This window comes from Tachyglossus aculeatus, chromosome 10 (assembly GCF_015852505.1).
Source record: "Tachyglossus aculeatus isolate mTacAcu1 chromosome 10, mTacAcu1.pri, whole genome shotgun sequence".
NCBI classification, from domain to species: domain Eukaryota; kingdom Metazoa; phylum Chordata; class Mammalia; order Monotremata; family Tachyglossidae; genus Tachyglossus; species Tachyglossus aculeatus.
In genome coordinates this window covers 55,216,834-55,236,267 of record NC_052075.1, presented here as the reverse complement: position 1 = coordinate 55,236,267, position 19,434 = coordinate 55,216,834, and the positions used below count along the sequence as shown (strand labels likewise).

The 19,434-nt window shown below is 55.0% G+C and overlaps 1 protein-coding gene across 1 annotated transcript in view; it reads left to right on the top strand.

Moving 5' to 3' along the window:
- Positions 1 to 4,044: 4,044 nt before the first annotated feature.
- The window catches only part of DIP2B (disco interacting protein 2 homolog B), a 139,961-nt gene continuing 124,571 nt past the window's right edge, over positions 4,045 to 19,434 (top strand). The window contains exon 1 of the mRNA XM_038752224.1: positions 4,045 to 4,122. The gene's annotated coding sequence lies outside the window, so the exon portion shown is untranslated. The remainder of the gene's footprint in view (positions 4,123 to 19,434) is intronic.

Genomic DNA, 19,434 nt, shown 5'->3' with positions numbered 1-19,434 from the left:
GAAGGGACCGCCGGCGTCCGGCAGAGGGCGCTGCGACACCGCTCACCCTTCGGGCGGGGACCTCTCTAGAAGCCTGCTCTCCCGCGGCCGCCGACAGAGGGCGCCCCCCACCGGGCCGAGGAAGGGACCAACGGCGTCCGGAAGAGGGCGCTGCGCCACCGCGCACCCTTCGGGCGGGGCGGGGGCCGCTCCAGAAGCCTGCTCTCCCTCGGCCGCCGGCAGAGGGCGCGCCCCACACGGCCGAGGAAGGGACCACCGGCGTCCGGCAGAGGGCGCTGCGCCACCGCGTACCCTTCGGGCGGGGCGGGGGCCGCTCCAGAAGCCTGCGCTCCCGCGTCTGCCGGCAGAGGGCGCTCCCCACACGGCCGAGGAAGGGACCGCCGGCGTCCGGCAGAGGGCGCTGCGACACCATGCACCCTTCGGGCGGGGCGGGGGCCGCTCCAGAAGCCTGCTCTCCCGCGGCCGCCGGCAGAGGGCGCTCCCCGCCGGACGGAGGAAGGGACCGCCGGCGTCCGGCAGAGGGCGCTGCGCCACCTAGCACCCTTCGGGCGGGGGCCGCTCCAGAAGCCTGCTCTCTCGCGGTCGCCGGCAGAGGGCGCTCCCTACACGGCCGAGGAAGGGACCGCCGGCGTCCGGCAGAGGGCGCTGCGACACCGCGCACTCTTCGGGCGGGGGCCGCTCCAGAAGCCTGCGCTCCCGCGGCAGCCGGCAGAGGGCGCTTCCCACCCGGCCGAGGAAGGGACCAACGGCGTCCGGCAGAGGGCGGTGTCGCAGGCCGCTCCAGAAGCCTGCGCTCCCGCGGCCGCCGGCAGAGGGCGCCCCCCACCGGGCCGAGGAAGGGACCGCCGGCGTCCGGCAGAGGGCGCTGCGCCACCGCGTACCCTTCGGGCGGGGGCCGCTCCAGAAGCCTGCGCTCCCGAGGCCGCCGGCAGAGGGCGCTCCCCACCGGGCCGAGGAAGGGACCGCCGGCGTCCGGCAGAGGGCGCTGCGCCACCGCGCACCCTTCGGGCGGGGGCCGCTCTAAAAGCCTGCTCTCCCGCGGCCGCCGGCAGAGGGCGCTCCCCACACGGCCGAGGAAGGGACCGCCGACGTCCGGCAGAGGGCGCTGCGACACCGCGTACCCTTCGGGCGGGGCGGGGGCCGCTCCAGAAGCCTGCGGTCCCGCGGCCGCCGGCAGAGGGCGCTCCCGGCCGGGCCGAGGAAGGGACCGCCGGCGTCCGGCAGAGGGCGCTGCGACACCGCGCACCCTTCGGGCGGGGGCCGCTCTAGAAGCCTGCTCTCCCGCGGCCGCCGGCAGAGGGCGCCCCCCGCACGGCCGAGGAAGGAACCGCCAGCGTCCGGCAGAGGGCGCTGCGCCACCGCGTACCCTTCGGGCGGGGCGGGGGCCGCTCCAGAAGCCTGCGCTCCCGCTGCAGCCGGCAGAGGGCGCTCCCCACACGGCCGAGGAAGGAACCGCCGGCGTCCGGCAGAGGGCGCTGCGACCCCGCGGCGGGGCGGGGCCTGACGCGAGGGGCGGGGCTCATGTAATATAATAATATAATAATGATAGCATTTATTAAGCGCTTACTATGTGCAAAGCACCGTTCTAAGCGCTGGGGTGGTTACAAGGTGATCAGGTTGTGTCCCACAGGGGGCTCGCAGTCTTCATTCCCATTTGACAGATGAGGGTAGTGAGGCCCAGAGAAGTGAAGTGATTTGCCCAAAGTCACACAGGTGACAAGTGGCGGAGTCGGGATTCGAACCCACAACCTCTGACTCCCAAGCCCGGGCTCTTTCCCCTGAGCCCCGCCGCGGTGATGATGAAGCAGCGTGGCTCAGGGGAAAGAGCACGGGCTTGGGAGTCAGAGGTTGTGGGTTCGAATCCCGACTCCGCCGCTTGTCAGCTGTGTGACTTTGGGCAAGTCGCTTCATCATTATCATCAATCGTATTTATTGAAAGTTTACTGTATGCAGAGCACTGTACTAAGCGCTTGGGAAGTACAAGTTGGCTTCACTTCTCTGGGCCTCAGTTCCCTCCTCTGGAGAATGGGGATGAAGACTGTGAGCCCCCCGTGGGACAACCCGATCACCTCGTAATCTCCCCAGCGCTTAGAACAGTGCTTTGCACAGAGCAAGCGCTTAATAAATGCCATCGTTATTATGATCATATTATCATTATTATTAAATACGATTGAATGCGTGATGAGCCCACTGACTGTGTGACTGTGAGCCTGCTGTTGGCAACTTGGACTTCCCAAGTGCTTAGTCCAGCGGTCCAATCCATACGATGGAATGGTAGCCAGTGGCTACCAATCAATCTGCGCATCAGGCAGAAACTCGTCACCCTGGGCTTCCAGGCTGTCCATCCATCCCCTCGCCCCCTTCTACCTCACGAGCTCCCTTCTGTCCTTCTCCAGCCCAGCCCGCACCCTCCGCTCCTCTGCCACCGCTAATCTCCTCACTGTTAGGCCTTGTTCTCGCCTGTCCCGCCGTCGACCCCCGGCCCACGTCCTCCCCCGGGCCTGGAATGCCCCCAATCCCTCTGCCCATCCGCCAAGCTCGCTCTCTTCCTCCCTTCAAGGCCCTGCTGAGAGCTCACCTCCTCCAGGAGGCCTTCCCAGACTGAGCCCCTTCCTTCCTCTCCCCCTCGTCCCCCTCTCCCTTCCCCCCGCCTCACCTCCTTCCCTTCCCCACAGCACCTGTATAGATGTATATATGTTTGTACAGATTTATTACTCTATTTATTTATTTTACTTGTTCATATCTATTCCATTTATTTTATTTTGTTAGTATGTTTGGTTTTGTTCTCCGTCTCCCCCTTTTAGACCGTGAGCCCGCTGTTGGGTAGGGACCGTCTCTATTTGTTGCCAACTTGGACTTCCCAAGCGCTTAGTCCAGTGCTCCGCACACAGTAAGCGCTCAATAAATACGACTGAATGAATGAATCCTGTATATATGTATATATGTTTGTACATATTTATTACTCTATTTATTTATTTTACTTGTTCATATCTATTCTATTTATTTTATTTTGTCAGTATGCTTGGTTTTGTTCTCCGTCTCCCCCTTTTAGACCGTGAGCCCGCTGTTGGGTAGGGACCGTCTCTATTTGTTGCCAACTTGGACTTCCCAAGCGCTTAGTCCAGTGCTCCGCACACAGTAAGCGCTCACTAAATACGACTGAATGAATGAATCCTGTATATATGTATATGTGTTTGTACATATTTATCCATCCCCCCGTCTTACCTCCTTCCCTTCCCCACAGCACCTGTATATATGCATATACGGTTGTACATATTTATTACTCTATTTATTTATTTATTTATTTATTTTACTTGTACATTTCTCTCCTACTTATTTTATTTTGTTGGTACGTTTGGTTCTGTTCTCTGTCTCCCCCTTTTAGACTGTGAGCCCACTGTTGGGTAGGGACCGTCTCTATGTGATGCCAATTTGTACTGCCCAAGCGCTTAGTCCAGTGCTCTGCACATAGTAAGCGCTCAATAAATACGATTGATGATTGATTGATTGATTTTATTTGTTCATATCTATTCTATTTTATTTTGTTAGTATGTTTGGTTCTGTTCTCCGTCTCCCCCTTTTCGACCGTGAGCCCGCTGTTGGGTAGGGACCGTCCCTCTATGTTGCCCATTTGGACTTCCCAAGCGCTTAGTACAGTGCTGTGCACATAGTAAGCGCTCAGTAAATACGATTGAATGAGTGAATGAATGAATGAATCCATACGATGGAATGAATGAGTGACTGACTGACTGACTGACTGACTGGATGAAGGGGGAGGGGCGTGGCCGGGGCTGGGCGGTGGCGGCGGCGGCGGCCCGTCACGTGACCGGCGCCGATGGCGGCTGAGGCGAGGAGCGGGGGCCGGAGCCGGGCCCTGTGACCCTCCGCCGCGGGGGGGCGCCTTCCTCCTCCTCCCTCCTCCTCCGTCCTCCCTCCTCCTCCTCCTCCGTCCTCCCTCCCGGCGTTCGGCGATGGCGGAGCGGGGGCTGGAGCCTCCTCCGTCCTCCTCTTCCCCGTCCTCCTCCTCCCCGTCCTCCTCCTCCTCCGCGCCGCCCTCGGGCCCGGCGCTGCCCGCCGACGTGCGGGCGCAGCTGGCCGAGCTGGAGCTGGAGCTCTCCGAGGGTCAGTGAGCGGGGGCGCGCGTGCGCGCGGGGGGGCGCGTGGGGGGCGGCCGCGCGGGGGCGCGCGTGCGCGCGGGGGGGGGGGCGCGTGAGGGGCGGCCGCGCGGGGGCGCTCGCGGGTGGCGGGTGGGGGGGGCGCTCCCCGTATTGTCTCCTCACGGCGGAGGGATGGGGGGGGAGGGGGGAGGCAGAGCGCCAGTGCTCGGCCCCCACTAAGCGCTCGGGCGGGACGAGTCCGTGAGTGAATGAATGAATGACAAAGAATGAATGAATGACAAAGCGGCGCCCCCCCCATGTTGCCCCCCCCCCCCCCTTGGAGGGGGGAGACAGAGCGCTTAGCCCAGTGCTCGGCCCCCACTAAGCGCTCAGTCCGTACGAGTCCGTGAGTGACTGAATGAATGACAAAGAATGAATGAATGAATGGCAAAGCGGCGCCCCCCCCCCCCATGTTGCCCTCCCCCCCTTGGAGGGGGGGAGACAGAGCGCTTAGTCCAGTGCTCAGCACCCACTAAGCGCGCAGTCCGTACGAGTCAGTCAGTGAGTGAATGAATGACAGAGAATGAATGAATGAATGGCCAAGCGGCGCCCCCCCCCCATGTTGCCCTCCCCCCCCTTGGAGGGGGGGAGACAGAGCGCTTAGCCCAGTGCTCGGCACCCACTAAGCGCTCAGTCCGTACGAGTCCGTGAGTGAATGAATGAATGACAGAGGATGAATGAATGAATGAATGGCAAAGCGGCGCCCCCCCCCCCATGTTGCCCTCCCCCCCCCCTTGGAGGGGGGGAGACAGAGCGCTTAGTCCAGTGCTCGGCCCCCACTAAGCGCTCAGTCCGTACGAGTCCGTGAGTGACTGAATGAATGACAAAGAATGAATGAATGAATGGCAAAGCGGCGCCCCCCCCCCATGTTGCCCTCCCCCCCCCTTGGAGGGGGGGAGACAGAGCGCTTAGTCCAGTGCTCGGCCCCCACTAAGCGCTCGGGCGGTACGAGTCCGTGAGTGAATGAATGAATGACAAAGAATGAATGAATGACAAAGCGGTGCCCCCCCCCATGTTGCCCTCCCCCCCCTTGGAGGGGGGAGACAGAGCGCTTAGCCCAGTGCTCGGCCCCCACTAAGCGCTCAGTCCGTACGAGTCCGTGAGTGACTGAATGAATGACAAAGAATGAATGAATGAATGGCAAAGCGGCGCCCCCCCCCCCCATGTTGCCCTCCCCCCCCCTTGGAGGGGGGAGACAGAGCGCTTAGCCCACTGCTCGGCCCCCACTAAGCGCTCAGTCCGTACGAGTCAGTGACTGAATGAGTGAATGACAGAATGAATGAATGACAAAGCAGTGCCCCCCCCATGTTGCCCTCCCCCCCCCTTGGAGGGGGGGAGACAGAGCGCTTAGTCCACTGCTCGGCCCCCACTAAGCGCTCAGTCCGTACGAGTCCGTGAGTGACTGAATGAATGACAAAGAATGAATGAATGAATGGCAAAGCGGCGCCCCCCCCCATGTTGTCCTCCCCCCCCTTGGAGGGGGGGAGACAGAGCGCTTAGCCCAGTGCTCGGCACCCGCTAAGCGCTCAGTCCGTACGAGTCCGTGAGTGAATGAATGAATGACAGAGAATGAATGAATGACAAAGCGGCGCCCCCCATGTTGCCCTCCCCCCCTTGGAGGGGGGAGACAGAGCGCTTAGCCCAGTGCTCGGCCCCCACTAAGCGCTCAGTCCGTACGACTCCGTGAGTGAATGAATGAGTGGCAGAGAATGAATGAATGAATGGCCAAGCGGCGCCCCCCCCCCCATGTTGCCCTCCCCCCCTTGGAGGGGGGAGACAGAGCGCTTAGTCCAGTGCTCGGCACCCACTAAGCGCTCAGTCCGTACGAGTCAGTGACTGAATGAATGACAGAATGAATGAATGAATGGCAAAGCGCCCCCCCCATGTTGCCCTCCCCCCCCCCCCCTTGGAGGGGAGAGGCAGAGCGCTTAGTCCACTGCTTGGCACCCACTAAGCGCTCAGTCCGTACGAGTCCGTGAGTGAATGACAGAATGAATGAATGAATGAATGAATGGCAAAGCGGCGCCCCCCACGTTGCCCTCCCCCCCGGAGGCGAGAGAGGGGAGGGGAGAGGCAGAGCGCTTAGTTCAGTGCTCGGCCCCCGCTAAGCGCTCAGTCCGTACGAGTCCGTGAGTGAATGAATGAATGACAAAGAATGAATGAATGACAAAGCGGTGCCCCCCCCCATGTTGCCCTCCCCCCCCTTGGAGGGGAGAGGCAGAGCGCTTAGTCCAGTGCTCGGCCCCCACTAAGCGCTCGGTCCGTACGAGTCCGTGAGTGAATGAATGAATGACAAAGAATGAATGAATGAATGGCAAAGCGGCGCCCCCCCCCATGTTGTCCTCCCCCCCCTTGGAGGGGGGGAGACAGAGCGCTTAGTCCAGTGCTCGGCACCCGCTAAGCGCTCGGGCGGTACGAGTCAGTGACTGAATGAATGACAGAATGAATGAATGAATGACCAATCGGCGCCCCCCCATGTTGCCCTCCCCCCCCCCCCCTTGGAGGGGGGAGACAGAACGCTTAGTCCAGTGCTCGGCACCCACTGAGCGCTCAGTCCGTACGAGTCCGTGACTGAATGAGTGACAGAATGAATGAATGAATGAATGAAGGGCAAAGCGGCGCCCCCCACGTTGCCCTCCCCCCCCACCCCACCGGAGGGGAGGGGAGAGACAGAGCGCTTAGTTCAGTGCTCGGCCCCCACTAAGCGCTCAGTCGGTACGAGTCAGTGAGGAATGAATGAATGGCAAAGAATGAATGAATTGCCCTCCCCCTCCCCCCGAGAGGGGAGGGGAGAGACAGAGCGCTTAGTCCAGTGCTCGGCACCCACTAAGCGCTCAGTCGGTACGATTCAGTGAGTGAATGAATGAACGAATGAATGAGTGACTGACAATGAATGAATGAATGAATGACAATGAATGAATGAATGACAAAGCTGTGCCCCCCATGTTGCCCTCCCCCCCCCCGCCCCGAGAGGGGAGGGGAGAGACAGAGCGCTTCGTCCAGTGCTCCGCACCCACTAAGCGCTCAGTCGGTACGATTCAGTGAGTGAATGAATGAACGAATGACAAAGAATGAATGAATGAATGAATGGCAAAGCGGTGCCCCCCCCCCCCCATGTTGCCCTCCCCCCCTTGGAGGGGAGAGGCAAAGCGCTTAGTCCAGTGCTCAGCACCCACTAAACGCTCAGTCCGTACAAGTCAGTGAGTGAATGAATGACAAAGAATGAATGAATGAATGGCCAAGCGGCGCCCCCCATATTGCCCTCCCCACCTTGGAGGGGAGAGGCAAAGCGCTTAGTCCAGTGCTCGGCACCCACTAAGCGCTCGGTCGGTATAATTCAATAAATGAATGAATGAATAAGAATGAATGAATGACAAGGCGGTGCCCCCCCCATGTTGCCCTCCCCCCCCCCCCCCCACGGAGGGGAGAGAGGAGAGGGGAGGGGAGAGACAAAGCGCTTAGTCCAGTGCTCGGCACCCACTAAGCGCTCAGTCGGTACGATTCAAACCCTCCCTTCAAGGCCCTACTGCGAGCTCACCTCCTCCAGGAGGCCTTCCCGCACTCAGCCCCCTCTGGCCTTACCTCCTTCCCTTCCCCACAGCACCTGTATATATGTATATATGTTTGGACGGATTTATTACTCTATTTATTTTACTTGTACATATTTATTCTCCTTATTTTATTTTGTTAATATGTTTTGTTTCGTTGTCTGTCTCCCCCTTCTAGACTGTGAGCCCGTTGTTGGGTAGGGACCGTCGCTATGTGTTGCCAACTTGGACTTCCCAAGCGCTTAGTACAGTGCTCTGCACCCAGTAAGCGCTTAATAAATGCGATTGAATGAATGAATGAATAAACATTGAATAAATGAATAATGAATAAAAAATGAATGAAAAATGAATAAACAGCGGGCTCTGTACTAAGCGCCTGGGCGAGGACAAGTCGGCAACCTAGAGGGGCAACCTCTGCCCAGCAACGGGCTCACAGTTTAGAAGGGGTTGTATTTAATAATAATAATAATAATAATGATGAGGGTAGTTGTTAAGCACTTAACAGGTGCCAAGCACTGTCCTAAGCGCTGGGGGAGATACAGGGTATTTAGTGAGCCCTTATTGTGTGCAGAGCACTGAACTAAGCGCTCGGGAGAGGACGAATCAGCAACCTCGAGAGGCAACCCCTGCCCGGCAACGGGCTCACGGTCTAGAAGGGATCGTATTTAATAATTATAATAATAATGAGGGTATTTGTTAAGCACTTACTGGGTGCCAAGCACTGTTCTAAGCGCTGGGGGAGATGCAGGCTATTTAGTGAGCCCTTACTGTGTGCAGAGCACTGGACTAAGCGCCTGGGAGAGGACAAATCTCTCCATCCCCCCGTCTTACCTCCTTCCCTTCCCCACAGCACCTGTATATATGTATATATGGTTGTACATATTTATTACTCTATTTATTTATTTATTTATTTATTTATTTTACTTGTACATTTCTATCCTACTTATTTTATTTTGTTGGTATGTTTGGTTCTGTTCTCTGTCTCCCCCTTTTAGACTGTGAGCCCACTGTTGGGTAGGGACTGTCTCTATGTGATGCCAATTTGTACTTCCCAAGCGCTTAGTACAGTGCTCTGCACATAGTAAGCGCTCAATAAATACGATTGATTGATTGATTGATTGACAAATCAGCAGCAGAGACAACCCCTGACAACAGGCTCAAGAAGGGATCGTATTTAATAACCATAATGAGGCTATTTGCTAAGCGCTTACCAGATGCCAAGCGCTGTTCTAAGCGCTGGGGGAGATACAGGGTATTTAGTGAGCCCTTACTGTGCGCAGAGCACTGAACTAAGCGCTCGGGAGAGGACGACTGTGACTGTGAGCCCACTGTTGGGTAGGGACTCTCTCTATATGTTGCCAATTTGTACTTCCCAAGCGCTTAGTCCAGTGCTCTGCACACAGTAAGCACTCAATAAATACGATTGATGATGATGTTGGGTAGGGACTGTCTCTATATGTTGCCAACTTGTACTTCCCAGGCGCTTAGTCCAGTGCTCTGCACACAGTAAGCGCTCAGTAAATACGATCGATGATGATGATGACGAATCAGCAATCTCGAGAGGCAACCCCCGCCCAGCAACGGGCTCACGGTCTAGAAGGGAGTGTATTTAATAATTATAGTAATAATGAGGGTATTTGTTAAGCACTTATTGGGTGCCAAGCACTGTTCTAAGCGCTGGGGGAGATACAGGCTATTTAGTGAGCCCTTACTGTGTGCGGAGCACTGGACTAAGCGCTTGGAAATTCAGCGACGTTGTGAGCAGCCCGGCCCTGGTCGCTGACCCGCCTGTTTGTACAACGCTTACTAATCCACCCCGCGCAGGGCATCTCCCCAAAGCTCGCTCCCTGTCCTCGGGGCTCTGTACTGAACCCCCCCGCCCCACAGGGCGCCCGCACAGAGTCCTGAAGCGCCCGGCTCGGATGAGCCACGTCTCTATCTGTTGCCAAACTGTACTTTCCAAGCGCTTAGCTTGAGAGTAAGCTCTCAATAAATACGATTGGATGAATGAATTTAAGCGCTTATTACGCGTCAGGCACTGTACTAAACGCTGAAGGGGGAATACAGCCTGGGTGCAGGGGGTCTCTGGGGCGCCGAAAGACAGACGGGCACCCCAAGGAGGGGCCCCAGCCAGCCTGCTTTCACCTCTTCCTTTGTTTCTCTTTCTGTTTTTTTAAAGTAGAAAAAACAAATCGTTGGTCGTCATGGGTGTCCTTTACCTGTCCGGGCAGGCCGGGAGAAACTTCTAGTCTAAGGGCCAAGGTGGGTGGGGAGGAGCATCCCGCCCGCCGGAGAGGGAGGGCACCGGCCGCTGGCATCGTCCGGCCGGGGCCGGTGGCGTCACCCCTCGCCGGCCGGGCCAAGAGCGGCGGAGGGTGGCTCCGCCGTGCCCGCCGGGCATCCCGGGACCGTTCATTCCGCCCGCCCCCCGTGCCACGCGCGCGTCTCTCCTGCCCACAGAGCCCACTGGGGATTCCCGGGTCGAGCCGCGGCCTCCCGGGATGGGGGGCAACGGGAAGGTCCCGGGTCTCTTCCCCCTCCGCTCTCCTCGCGTCAGAGGGTGATGAGAACAGAAGCCGGCGTGGGGTGGTACAGTGCCAGGCGAAAGGTGGTACAGTGCCAGGGGAATCCGGGCCACCCGGCCGGCTCTGCCCTGCCAGCAGAAGGGTCCGGGGGAGGAGGCTGTGGGAGAAGCAGGAAGCCCCCCCCCCGACTAAGCGCTTAGTACAACGCTCTGCACATAGCAAGCGCTCAATAAATACGATTGATGATTCCCCGACCACGGGCCCCGTGGGGGTGAGAGCGAATCCTGCAGCAGGATTTTGCAAATGAGGTAACTGAGGCACAGAAAGGTTGTGACTTGCCCAATCAATCAATCAATCGTATTTATTAAGCACTTACTGTGTGCAGAGCACTGTACTTAGCGCTTGGGAAGTCCAAGTTGGCAACATATAGAGACAGTCCCTACCCAACAGCGGGCTCACGGTCTAAAAGGGGGAGACGGAGAACAAAACCAAACATGCTAACAAAATGAAATAAATAGAATAGACGTGTACAAGTAAAATAAATAAATCATCATCATCATCATCATCATCAATCGTATTTATTGAGCACTTACTATGTGCAGAGCACTGTACTAAGCGCTTGGGAAGTACAAATTGGCAACATATAGAGACAGTCCCTACCCACCAGTGGGCTCACAGTCTAAAAGGGGGAGACAGAGAACAAAACCAAACATACTAACAAAATAAAATAAATAGAATAGATATGTACAAATAAAACAAATAAATAGAGTAAAAAATATGTACAAACATATATACATATATACGGGTGCTGTGGGGAAGGGAAGGAGGTAAGATGGGGGGATGGAGAGGAGGGCGAGGGGGAGAGGAAGGAAGGGGCTCAGTCTGGGAAGGCCTCCTGGAGGAGGGGAGCTCTCAGTAGGGCCTTGAAGGGAGGCACACTGCCAGTTGACGGAGCTGGGATGTTTGTTTCGTTTTGTTAAGTTTTGTTTTGTTCTCCGTCTCCCCCTTCTAGACTGTGAGCCCGCTGTTGGGTAGGGATCATCTCTATAGGTTGCCAGCTTGGGCTTCCCAAGCGCTTAGTCCAGTGCTCTGCACACAGTAAGCGCTCAGTAAATACGATTGAATGAATGAATGAGCAGGAGCCAGGGTTCCTGCCGCCCTGCCCAAGGTAGCTGCGTAATTCATTCATTCATTCAATTCAATTGTATTTATTGAGCGCTTACTGGGTACAGAGCACTGGACTAAGCGCTTGGGAAGTTCAAGTTGGCAACCTATAGAGATGATCCCTACCCGACAGCGGGCTCACAGTCTAGAAGGGGGAGACGGACAACAAAACAAATTAACCAAATAAAATAAACAGACTATGTACAAGTGAAATAAAATTGGATGGCGAATGCAGCTCTGTCCCGAGCGCAGGGCGGTCATCCCCCGGCCCCCAGCCTCGCCCCATCTCTCGGGGTCCGGGGTCCTTCCCGCACGGGGACGCGGGCCCTGGATGTCCGAAGGCCGGAAACTCGGGCCCGGGGAGCGTGTCTGTTTTCGGTTGTGTCGTCCTCTCCCGAGCGCTTAGCTCAGTGATCCGCACCCGGTCAGCACGATTGAGTGAATTGGTGGATCGACCCCCCGGGAGAGGGGAGATTGTGGGCCGCCCCACGGCGGGGTCAGTCGGGGGGGACGGGGGTTCGGTGGGATCCTTAATCCGATGACACGGGGCTCAAATGGGCCCAAGTGTGGAAGCGTCGGGGTTGAGGTCAACTGGCCCGGGCGGAGACGTGGTGGGGGGCTCCGAACCCCACGGCCGCCCGTCCGGCCCACCGATGGCTGCGGACGGAGGAGGAGGATGGGCTGCGGGGTCCGGCGAGGACCGCGGGGTTGACATTGGGCTGGGAGAGCTGCCCTGAGACAAACGTCTGAAGGCCGTGGAGTGGCTAGAGCCCAGGCCTGGGAATCAGAAGGTCAACCGATCGATCGATCGATCAATCAATCGTATTTATTGAGCGCTCACTGTGTGCAGTAAGCGCTTGGGAAGTCCAAGTTGGCAACGTATAGAGATGGCCCCTACCCAACAGTGGGCTCGCAGTCTAGAAGGTCATGAGTTCTACTCCCGACTCTGCCTCTTGTCTGCTCTGTGACCCTGGGCAAGTCACTTCATCATCATCATCAATCGTATTTATTGAGCGCTTACTATGTGCGGAGCACTGTACTAAGCACTTGGGAAGTACAAATTGGCAACATATAGAGACAGTCCCTACCCAACAGTGGGCTCGCAGTCTAGAAGGTCGTGAGTTCTACTCCCGACTCTGCCTCTTGTCTGCTCTGTGACCCTGGGCAAGTCACTTCATCATCATCATCATCATCAATCGTATTTATTGAGCGCTTACTATGTGCAGAGCACTGTACTAAGCACTTGGGAAGTACAAATTGGCAACATATAGAGACAGTCCCTACCCAACAGTGGGCTCGCAGTCTAGAAGGTCATGAGTTCTACTCCCGACTCTGCCTCTTGACTGCTCTGTGACCCTGGGCAAGTCACTTCTCATCATCATCATCATCAGTCATATTTATTGAGCGCTTACTATGTGCAGAGCACTGTACTAAGCGCTTGGGAAGTACAAATTGGCAACATGTAGAGACAGTCCCTACCCAATAGTGGGCTCACAGTCTAAAAGGGGAAGACGGAGAACAAAACCAAACATACTAACAAAATAAAATAAATAGAATAGATATGTACAAGTAAAATAAATAAATACATAGAGTAATAAATATGTACAGACATATATACAGGTGCTGTGGGGAAGGGAAGGAGGTAAGAAGGGGGGGATGGAGAGGGGGACGAGGGGGAGAGGAAGGAAGGGGCTCAGTCTGGGAAGGCCTCCTTCACTTCACTTCTCTGGGCCTCAGTTCCCTCCTCTGTAAAATGGGGATTGACACTGTGAGCCCCACGTGGGACAGGAACTGTGGCTGACCTGATTTGCTTGTACCCACCCCTGTGATTAGTACAGTGCTTGACACATAATAAGTACTTAAGAAATGCTATTATGGTTATTATTATTGTTTATTATTATTATCATTACTGTCGTCCCGCCAGCTCCCGCAGAATGAGGAGGAGCGGGGTGGCAGCGGGAGTGCGTGCCGCTGAGTGGGCCACTCCCCCAGGGTGGGAATCCTGTCTGCTGAAAGAGCCCGGGCTTTGGAGTCCGAGGTCATGGGTTCGAATCCTGGCTCCGCCACATGTCTGCTGTGTGACCTTGGGCAAGTCACTTCATTCATTCATTCAATCGTATTTATTGAGCGCTTACTGTGTGCAGAGCACTATACTAAGCACTTGGGAAGTACAAGTTGGCAACATAAGTCACTTAACTTCTCTGAGCCTCAGTTCCCTCATCTGTAAAATGGGGATGAAGACTGTGAGCTCATGTGGGACAACCTGATCACTTTGTATCCCCCCCAGTGCTTAGAACAGTGCTTTGCACATAGTAAGCACTTAACAATGCCAACAATATTATTATGAGAAGCAGCGTGGCTCAGTGGAAAGAGCCCGGGCTTTGGAGTCAGAGGTCATGGGTTCGAATCCCGACTCCACATGTCTGCTGTGTGACCTTGGGCAAGTTACTTAACTTCTCTGCGCCTCAGTTACCTCATCTGTAAAAATGGGGATTAAGACTGTGAGCCCCACGTGGGACAACTTGATCACCTTGTATCCCCCCAGCACTTAGAGCAGTGCTCTGCACATAGTAAGCGCTTAATAAATGCCATCATTATTATTATTATTATTATTCTGCTCTCCAAAGCGCTTAGTTCAGTGCCTTCATACAGCAGATTCATTCATTCAGTCAGTCGTATTTATTGAGCGCTTACTGTGTGCAGAGCAGTGTAGTAAGCGCTTGGGAAGTCCAAGTTGGCAACCTATAGAGACGGTCCCTACCCAACAGTGGGCTCACAGTCTAGAAGGGGGAGCAGATGCTCACAGTGTGTCCCTGACGGATTAGGGGGTCATGGAGTGAGTTTCCAGCCTCGCAAGCGGGCTGGGGCAGGAAAAAGAATCCCATTCATTCATTCAGTCATTTATTGAGCACTTACTGTGTGCAGAGCACTGGACTAAGCGCTTGGGAAGTCCTAGTTGGCAACATCTAGAGACGGTCCCTACCCAACAGCGGGCTTACAGTCTAGAAGGGGGAGCAGATGGTCACGGTGTGTCCCTGATGGATTAGGGGGTCATGGAGTGAGTTTCTGGCCTCTCAAGGGGGCGGGGGCAGAAAAAAGAATCCCACTTATTCATTCATTCATTCGTATTTATTGAGCGCTTACTGTGTGCAGAGTACTGTACTAAGCGCTTGGGAAGTCCTAGTTGGCAACATCTAGAGACGGTCCCTACCCGACAGTGGGCTCACAGTCTAGAAGCGCTTAGTATGTGGCAGGCACTGTAGTGCCCACCCGATTGGAGGGCGCCAATTGGAGGTGCCGTCCCCCGGTGCCCGAATCCGAGCCCTCCCCCAGATTCGTCAGCGAGTCGTGTCGGAGCCGTGCCCGGGCAGGCCTCAGCCGCCCGCGTCCCCGACCCACCCAGCCCTGCCTGGCGCGGGCCGGACGGGCCGCTTTCCGGGAAGCCGGGAAGCCGGGGCCCGGGAAGGAGCGGCCGAGGGCGGGCACGGGGTGGCAGGAGCCGGGTGGCAGGAGCAGGCCGCCCGGCGCGCTTGGAGAGACGATTCCTGAAGCCCGGATCCCTCCTGACTTCCAGAAGGCTTGGCGGTCCTCCCTGCCCCACCCCAGACTGGGAGCTCATCGTGGCCAGGGAATATCACTGTTTCTTGTATTCATAATAATGATAATAATAATAATAATGGCATTAAGCGCCTACTACGTGCAAAGCACTGTTCTAAGCGCTGGGGAGGTTACAAAGAGATCAGGTTGTCCCACGAGGGGCCCACAGTCTCCATCCCCATTTTACAGATGGGGGAACTGAGGCCCAGAGAAGTGAAGTGACTTGCCCAGAGTCACCCAGCTGACAATTGGCAGAGGCGGAATTCGCACCCTTGACCCCCGACTCCAAAGCCCGGGCTCTTTCCACTGAGCCATGCTGCTTCTCTATTGCACTCTCCCAAATCAATCAATCGTATTTATTGAGCGCTTACTGTGTGCAGAGCACTGTACTAAGCGCTTGGGAAGTACAAGTTGGCAACATACAGAGACAGTCCCTACCCAACAGTGGGCTCACAGTCTAAAAGGGGGAGACAGAGAACAAAACCAAACATACTAACAAAATAAAATAAATAGAATAGATATGTACAAGTAAAATAAATAAATAGAGTAATAAATATGTACAAACATATATACATATATACGGCTGCTGTGGGGAAGGGAAGGAGGTAAGATGCTAAATGCTAAAAGCTAAATGCTTAGTACAGTGTTCTGCACACGGTAAGTGCTCAATTCATTCATTCATTCGTATTGATCGAGCGCTTACTGTGTGCCGAGCACTGTACTAAGCGCTTGGGAAGTCCAAGTTGGCAACATCTAGAGACGGTCCCTACCCGACAGCGGGTTCACAGTCTAGAAGGGGGAGACAGGCGACAAAACATGGAGACAGGTGGCAAAATCATCAGAACAAATAGAATTATAGCTATATGCACATCGTTAACAAAATAAATAGAATAGTAAATATGTGCAAGTAAAACGTGGCTCTGTGGAAAGAGCCTGGGCTTGGGAGTCAGAGGTCATGGGTTCAAATTCCGGCTCCGCCGCTTGTCAGCTGTGTGACTTTGGGCAAGTCACTTCACTTCTCTTTGCCTCCTCATCATCATCAATCGTATTTATTGAGCGCTTACTGTGTGCAGAGCACTGTACTAAGCGCTTGGGAAGTACAAGGCGGCAACATATAGAGACTGTCCCTACCCAACAGTGGGCTCACAGTCTCAGTGACCTCATCTGTAAAATGGGGATTAAGACTGTGAGCCCCCCGTGGGACAACCTGATCACCTTGTAACCTCCCCAGCGCTTAGAACAGTGCTTTGCACATAGTAAGCGCTTAACAAATACCAAAATTATTATTATTATTACAAATATATACAAGTTTCTGTGGGGAGGGGAGAAATATGATTGATTGAATGAATGAATGGATGAATGGTGGGAGATGCCGGAGTCTTGGTGTAGGCGACCTGTAGACAGTTGTAGGCAGGGAACGTGTCTTTTTATTGTTGTATTGTCCTCTCCCAAGTGCTTAGTACAGTGTTCTGCACGTAGTAAGCGCTCAATAAATGAGATTGAATGCATGAATGAATGACCCCTGGCTGAACGCTGGCTATGAGAAGCAGCGTGGCTCAGCGGACAGAGCCCGGGCTTTGGAGTCAGAGGTCATGGGTTCAAACCCCGGCTCCGCCACTCGTCAGCTGCGTGACTTTGGGCAAGTCACTTCACTTCTCTGGGCCTCAGTGACCTCATCTGTAAAATGGGGATTAAGATTGTGAGCCCCCCGTGGGACAACCTGATCACCTTGTAACCTCCCCAGTGCTTAGAACAGTGCTTTGCACACGGTAAGCGCTTAATAAATGCCATCATTATTATTATTATTAAACCTTGGCCGGGGCCCCCCTGCCCTAGACCAGATCCTTGCCCTCTCCCATCGCACCCCTCATACCCGAGAAGCAGCGTGGCTCACTGGAAAGAGCCCGGGCTTTGGAGTCAGACATCATGGGTTCGAATCCCGACTCCACCACCAGTCTGCTGTGTGACCTTGGGCAAGTCACTTCACTTCTCCGAGCCTCAGTTCCCTCATCTGTAAAAATGGGGATTAAGACTGTGAGCCCCACGTGGGACAACTTGATCACATTGTGTCCCCCCCAGCGCTTAGAACAGTGCTTTGCACATAGTAAGCGCTTAACAAACGCCATTATTATTATTATTATTATTATTATTATTATTATATGAAAATACCCTCATTCGCTTGAGGAGAGTTTCCTTGGCTGATTGTCCAGGGCAGGGATTGTCCAGCACCTCCTCCTCCACCTGAGGATGTGGCAAGGGAGGGGCAGGAGAAGAAGACGATGGCCCTGTCCGGCGGGAGCGCCTAATCGGAAAGGGAAAGGCCGCCAGGAGGTTATGGGATTCCCTGGGCATTCCGGTTTTCCACGTCTTCCCATCCCCTATCCCATGGGCCCGATCTGCGGGCGGGAGCCAAGACGGTCTCCCCCTGGGCGGGCCGAGAAACGTGTGAGCCCGCCGACCCTGAGGGTCACCATCTTAAATCGAATCGCCCCACCATGAGTCAACCCTCTAGACCGTAAGCTGGCCGTGGGCGGGGAATGTATCCGTTTCTTGTGATATTGTCCTCTCCCAAGCGCTCAGTACAGTGCTCTGCAGCCAGTGAGTGCTCAATAAAGACGATTGGGTGAATGAATGAAGCCGGGAGCACCGACACCCACCCTCTCCAACCAGGGCCTGGGGGCATCTTGCCAACTGGTACTTCCCAAGCTCTTAGTACAGTGCTCTGCACACAGTAAGCGCTCAATAAATACGATTGATTGATTGATTGAGATGAAAAAAATCAAGCAATAACCGTGCATTTTCTCTGGACACTGAGACCAGGCTGGTGGGAGTTCTTGGGAGCTTCAAGTGCTTATGACAGTGCTTTGCACACAGTAAGCGCTCAATAAATATGATTGAATGAATAAATGTGGACAGAGACACAGAGAGGCAGCCCCACACAGAAAGGCATTTTGCTGAATGTGGGCGTTGTTCTTGTGAGCTTCAAGTGCTTATGACAGTGCTTTGCACACAGTAAGCGCTCAATAAATATGATTGAGTGAATGAATGAATAAATGTGGACAGAGACACAGAGAGGCAGCCTCACACAAACAGGCATTTTGCTGAATGTGGGCGTTGTTCTTGTGAGCTTCAAGTGCTTATTACAGTGCTTTGCACACAGTAAGCGCTCAAAAAATATGATTGAATGAATGAATGTGGACAGAGACACAGAGAGGCAGCCTCACACAGAAAGGCATTTTGCTGAATGTGGGCGTTGTGCTTGTGAGCTTCAAGTGCTTATGACAGTGCTTTGCACACAGTAAGCGCTCAATAAATATGATTGAGTGAATGAATGAATAAATGTGGACAGAGACACAGAGAGGCAGCCCCACACAGAAAGGCATTTTGCTGAATGTGGACGTTGTTCTTGTGAGCTTCAAGTGCTTATGACAGTGCTTTGCACACAGTAAGCGCTCAATAAATATGATTGAATGAATGAATGAATAAATATGGACAGAGACACAGAGAGGCAGCCCCACACAGAAAGGCATTTTGCTGAATGTGGGCGTTGTTCTTGTGAGCTTCAAGTGCTTATGACAGTGCTTTGTACACAGTAAGCGCTCAATAAATATGATTGAATGAATGAATGTGGACAGAGACACAGAGAGGCAGCCCCACACAGAAAGGCATTTTGCTGAATGTGGGCGTTGTTCTTGTGAGCTTCAAGTGCTTATGACAGTGCTTTGCACACAGTAAGCGCTCAATAAATATGATTGAATGAATGAATAAATGTGGACAGAGACACAGAGAGGCAACCCCACACAGAAAGGCATTTTGCTGAATGTGGGCGTTGTTCTTGTGAGCTTCAAGTGCTTATGACAGTGCTTTGCACACAGTGAGCGCTCAATAAATATGAATGAATGAATAAATGTGGACAGAGACACAGAGAGGCAGCCCCACACAGAAAGGCATTTTGCTGAATGTGGGCGTTTTAGGGGTAGGTTAAAAATAACCCCCGCCGTCTCCCCCCACCCGCCTGGCTTTCTTGGCTATTTATTACTATTTCCTGTCTTAGATTCTGTAATTCTATGATGGGGTGAGGGGAGGGAGCGCCTGGGAGAGAGCTTTAACCAGGGGTAGGAAGGTTGGGGGGCGGGGGGGGGAATGATGAGGCCGTTGCCGGGGAATAGGGAGGGAGAGAGGATGGGAATGGGGAAGAGGGGCAGATGGGTCCCCCTCCCAACCCTGGCCTGGCCTCCGGCCCGCCGCGGCTCCGGCCTGGAGCGGCGGGTCCAGCAGCTGGGAGCAGCTTGCTTCCAGGCGGATGGGAAGGGGGGCTTGGGAGGGGGCCGGCCTGCTCCCGAGAACAGCTCCCGGCCTGGCCTGCGGATCCGGGGCCTTCCCAGGCGGGAAAGCGCAGCCCGGCGGCCTCGACCTGGTGGCTGGGGACTGGGCCACTGGGAC